The sequence below is a fragment of the Rosa rugosa genome, chromosome 7 (assembly GCF_958449725.1).
Source record: "Rosa rugosa chromosome 7, drRosRugo1.1, whole genome shotgun sequence".
Lineage (NCBI taxonomy): Eukaryota > Viridiplantae > Streptophyta > Magnoliopsida > Rosales > Rosaceae > Rosa > Rosa rugosa.
Window position 1 is genome coordinate 9356238 of NC_084826.1, and position 6434 is coordinate 9362671.

Sequence of the window (6434 nt, forward strand, 5' to 3'; positions counted from 1 at the left end):
TACCAATTTTTTTCTCGTGGAAGATCGATAAAACAAACATCGTTCCTTGTATGATGGGTCATAAGTTGTGTATGTGGGTTTGAATGTCACATTATCTTAATTCGCTTCCGATTGCCAACTACCATATACAATTTTTTATTTTGGTCAGAACCATCTACAACTTTGCATTAAGAAAATTTCACGATTTAGCTATATAGATAATTATACTGACTTTATATATGGTAAAGTACGCGTGGGTAACTTGGCTCTAATAGCATAATAAAGTAATCTGGGGTTCACATCCAAAACTAATTGACAATGGATAGAGTGACCCAAACCCTTATAAACTCATAGACAATGCCCCATTTTTCTTATGTGGGATGTATATATATTCGCAACATGACTGTTGGAGTTGCTCATAAATAATGTCAGACCTCCTCAAGTCGAGGTTTTGACGGGGGAGTAACGGTGTATTGTCATGCTAGTTTTGTCTGGGATCTTGGTTGTTTCCAATTGATTTTTTTGTAGCAACGTTGGGATTTGGCGAATCTGAATCTAGCTATGGCTAGAGAATGGGTGAAAGACTTAAGGTAGTGGCTGCGAATCGGTAGGCTCGCCATCTCCTTGCGTTGGCCTCGGCATGTTTTAGTAGCTTCCGTTTAGACTGCTTTATTTGGTCCTTAATTAGTTGGTGCTATTTTGACTTTGTTAGTTGATAATTTGGTGATTACAGCTTCAACCGCTCTCTACCATACAATGTTTCTAGTAATCTCTGGGATTTCAAAGTTGATTTTGGTTTGCTTTTGTTTGAATTTTATTCTCTTGAAAGTTAATTGCGCTTATGTTAAGGATCTTGTTTGTTAAAATTTGTATTAAAGTCGGAGTCGATGAAAAAATTTGAGATTATAACTTATTAGGAATTTCCATGTATGGGGAATGAAATTAATTATTGATCTATTGCACTAAACTAACGGCACAAATCCTCTGTTGTATGGTCTGTCGAAAAGACTCGACCCGGATCTACCCTCTTACGAGAGCTCGAATCCTCTTCCCTCCTCATTCGCTGCATTAGTTCCGTACACGATGACCGGATTGAACACTGATCGATCACCGTCACCGCCACCACTGCTGTTGTTGTTGTCGGAGATCATGATTGGAAGTTTTAATTTGGAGTCAGAGATCATATTATTTTTGCGAATAGGAAAGCTTCTCCTTCTTTGATCGAACATAAAAGTTAATTTTTTTTCCCCATGTTAACGGACACTAACGGGTTCACGAGTTGATACGAACCCACCCATTAACTAACGGATTACCCGGTAACAACTCGATAAAGTTAACGGGCGGGTTTGGACAGTTGCCGGGTTAGCAACCCCTTTGCCAGGTCTATTCGAGTCCTCTCCTCACCAATAAAATACAATCATGATTTAATTTTCAATTAAAGTGATCCAACATGAGCATGCATCAATGTAAAGGGATATATAGATCGATCAACTCAACAAACAGTTGGTTATATTAATGAAACAGGAACATACCCAACCAAAGTCTACATACTGTTTATTGGGGGGGGGGGGGGGGGGGGGTCACCCAAGCTAGCTAGATAGGCTGTGAAATTATGGGGGTTTTGGATGCGGTCCTTCTCAAGTTCTCATGAGTCATTGAGTCATATATAGGGGGACCATATAACTATAAGGTTGAAATATTGTTGTGTGATATAAATATATATTTTACCTGCTCGATCGATTTGTCCCTCTAACTTAATTATATGTTTATACATTATTTATATACAGGCAACGGCATTGAATTGGTGTATGACAGCACAGGCTGTATTAACTCCATAATAGTAGTGCTAATTATCAAAATCTGCCTGCTGGGACCTTTCCGCCACAAATCACAATGCCGGTCTTAAATTTCACATGCATAGTCATGTTCAAGGCTCGGCTAGCCTCTGTGTTCGGTCACAGGCAAGGTTTCAAATTTCGGAGAAAGTTTCGATTTCGGTGGAAATTTCGGTTAAAAATAAAGAAATCACATGAATTGCATGTATAAAATGATATTTTTGAATGAAACTTTTACATAGACTAAACTAACCTATAATAAACCTATTTACAATGTAAACTCTCTAAAATTATACATAAATAATAGAATTGTGATATTTAATATGGACGAGACGACGAGTAATTAACTAAAACTGTAGTAAGTTGCTAAACACTATCTATAATTCTATATGTAATTATAAATGTTCTGTATATTGATAATGTGAATGTGATTTACTTTTTTTTTTATGGCTAGAACCCAGTGGGAGGCTTGGCCATCACGCATTTTTCACTAATAATTAGAAAAATACAACGGGGGGGGGGGACGTAATACCAAAACCCCGTAAATCAAAATAAACAAGAGTACAACAAAAGCAATATAAAGTATTAGTAATAAGAGCTACTACGATGTGGTTCGATCCATGTGGTTGAACTGCTCCCATTTAGTATCATACAATACTGCTCCCAAGTACATGAATTTTGGAAATGATTTTGGTACTTCATCACATGGGTAATATATGTGTGTTGATCTCTTCCCACATGCAATCCATATATTGGAAATTGTGGAATTACCCAATATGGTGTTTCATTGTATGAAGCATGCGGCATTTGGGACGAAGAATGATCAAAAAGGCCATATGTGCTTCCACCTTGTGAGCTTCTGTGTTATGAAGGAGGATTGAAAAAAAAAAAAAAAAAATCAAAATTTCATATTTTGTCAGCGAAAAGTCGAAAACTGTGAAATACAAATTTAACAGAAATTTCAGAGAAATTTCGGACAAAATTTCGGTTTGAATTTTTAAATATATTTTCTGTGTGTAGATATTTCGGAAATTTAGAATTTCGCGGAAATGTACGGAAAATTTGGGTAAATTTCGGGAAACTCCTGACTGAAATGATATAGCAGGTGAATTTCGTTTCGGTACTTCAAATTTCGACGGAAATTTCGGCAGTTTCGGAGAAACTTAAAACCTTGGTCACAGGCTCACAGCTTGAATACTCATCCTCCAGATAGATCAGATAACGCGGGGGCCAGAGAGAGTCAGAGACGCGGCCTCCTTATTAGTTGATCGTCTTTGCTACTCATTTTATCCCAAGTTGTAGTGTTTGATGTGCTGTAATAGTGAACTCAAATGAATTGGATTCAATTGGTCGATCAAGAAGTCTTTTATTACACCCATACTTGCCCCATTTGTGTCGAACTCCATTAATTTCTTTGAGGTGACTGATTAAAATATTGAATGAGGACGATTCCTTTCACTGGATCGACCTTGTCTTTTAATGGAATGTATTAAATAATACCTCATAAAACTCTTATGAAAGGTTTTACGTGCATTGCATTTTCGCTGTAGGATACCACTAAACACCAGCTCATGACTGATCAAGCTGTACCGGAGTTTCAGAACTATAACATAACGGACTAATGGGGACCTGGATAGCTCACCAGTCGTATATATTTAAGAAGCATGTACGTGTTAAAATTTATGAGCTAGCTAGGGGCAGTCATTCCACTATTCCAGGTTCCAAACTACACACTGTACGTTCTGTTTACCTAGAGAGGTGTAGATATTTATGAGGAGGAGCAGCTGCAGCCGAAGAAGAAGAACCAGCAGTGCGCGAGTTCGATCCGCATCGAGATCAGTTGCTGGTTTTGTTTATACGTGCTAAGCAATAATTGAGTTTCGCCGCCAGTCCAAACTTTGTCCTTATTGGATCCCTTTATGTGTATATACCGTGTTGCTTAGGGTTTCTACTGGACGGACTTTTAGGTGGCGACTGCCGACTGGTGTTCATTAGTTTTCTGAGCAGGTCGATTGATGGCATTCGCCAAAAACCTGCAAAGAAGTAAATATGTAGGTCTTGATTTATTATCAGGCCCAATGGACATCCCGTACGTGTGTCAGCATGAGAGTGGTTCTCTCACCTCTTTATTGTGCCATAATGGCCTCTCGTGTCCACAAGTACTCTTAAATATTGCTTAATTGGCCTTTCCAAAGGGAAATCTTTTTTTTTGGTCAACAAAGGGAAATCAATATGACTATATAATGGAGATCTATGGCTGACCTCCAGGCTCCAACCATCAGATTAGAAGAAGATTCTACCCTAATATCCCATGTTAATTTTAAACTCAAAACTACTAAAAGTATCCTTAGTGAGATACATGTCATGTTTATATTGGAAATTATTCTATGCACCGACGGTGCAGATGACCCAACACCTATAAAATGATCTCAACCCTTGATATTTATAATTAATATTTTTATTAATAACCTAAGAGTGTATTTAATATAATCTAACCATCCATTTACGTCGGTGCACTGAATCCTCCACATGTTTATATTCGGTCTAACAGTAGTCTGACTGACGGATATTATTGTGCTCAGAATTGAGGTCTGCAATTTAGGAGAAATGTTTCCCAGAAGTATTTTATATTTCATCTCACAAGGATTTATGATACTCTACTGTTGTGGGATATTTTTTTGAAAAGGAACAAAATTACAAACTAGTTCCTCTAATACAACCAACTCTCAAATTATCAAATTTTTTTGTCGGTGCACTGAATCCTCCCCATGTTTATATTCGGTCTAAAAGTAGTCTGACTGACGGATATTATTGTGCTCAGAATTGAGGTCTGCAATTTAGGAGAAATGTTTCCCAGAAGTATTTTATATTTCATCTCACAAGGATTTATGATACTCTACTGTTGTGAGATATTTTTTTGAAAAGGAATAAAATTACAAACAAGTTCCTTTAGTACAACATCAAAAAACAAAGCATGTGAAGGAGAATGACTCCTAGGGGTGGGTTCGGTTTGATTCGGTTCAGTTTTAAGCCCAAACCGAAAACCGAACCGCACTTGACTTCGGTTCGGTTCGGTTTTTTATTTTTCAATTTTCAAAACCGAAAACCGAACCGACCAGTTCAGTTCAGTTTAAGTTGGTTTTTTTAATTGTTTATTAATTATTATTTCTTTTATAAAAATATCAATTATTTAATGACAGCTTGTTTATTTAGCCAAACATCAACTCCATTCTTTCTAATTCCGCAAATTATTCTGAAAACTAGGAAGGCCATTGGAGCCCCATAAAAAAACAGAGAAAACAACAATGGTTACGGCCTAGAATCCAGGTCAAGTGAGGCTTAACTGCTAGTTGCCTATTTATTATTACACCTAGTAACTTAGAATCAGGTTAAGATAGGCCAACTTGGTCTCTTTGATATTTATTTTTTTCATATTCGCCAACTGCTTCTTGATGGTTCCGCATAACCTGCATTAGAAAGGCAGTGTAAAACACTTGCTATCAGTAGTTGTGATTAAAAACAAAGAGATGCATGCTGGAAAAATGTAGTAAAGGTAGTATGAAACATGGTTTGGTTGATGACTTATTTGGACATGAAATTGATCTAGAGAGTTTCAAAATAAAAAAATAAAAAATAAAAAAAGAACAAAGAAATTGATCTAGAGAGAAGATGCAGATACCGACCATAACAGGCATCAAGCATATGACTGGTCCACTCAATTATATCTATGCCTGCATTGAATTGAGAGAAAGAGAGCTAACCACTGCTTCTACAAAGGGTGATATCACAGGATGTTCAAAAGAATTATGCATCCAAACTTACCAGATTGTCAATAATCTCCTATAACTGCTGCTTGACCACCAGAATAGCCTACAACACACAAAAGAATTGACCACCATATCAGCAAGGGAAAAATTCACCAACGGTGTCTGGACACTTAGGGGACTTTCAGAATGATACCTGAACTTACAAAGTTATCAATGTGATACCTGGACTCATTTTTTCGTATCAAAGTCGTACCTATGACCAATTTCTGTAACGGCTCCGTGACGGAAATTGGTCATAGGTACGATGTTGATATGAAAAAATGAGTCCAGGTATCACATTGATAACTTTGTAAGTTCAGGTATCATTCTGAAAGTCCCCTAAGTGTCCAGACACCGTTGGTGAATTTTTCCCTATCAGCAAACATATTAAACACTCCAACTCTGAGCTTGAGATTGGGATGTTGGTTGGTTCGATACAACTTGGAGTTTGTACTATATATATCATTCTTCCACTCTTTTGAAGTCATTCGAGCTCGGGTCTAGCTAGACTTGACTGGCGTGCTGCCATGTGAGGTATGATTAACTCCGAAGGTCTTCTTTTAAGTGACGATCCCACTTTGCTTGGGCGGTCCATCTGTGCCTCATGTTTGTGGGGTTGGGCCTCATACTTTTGTTCACGGGCTTGGGGACTGTCCTAGTTGGTTTGGGCTTGAACCAATCTTTCCTATGGGTTGGCCCAAAAAAGGCGCTCTTTGTGATCGTCATCTTTAGGACTTAAAAGACCAAAATGCGCTTTCAGTGGATTTTGTTTTGCACACAACTACACAAACCACCATTGAGATATTTTCATGCA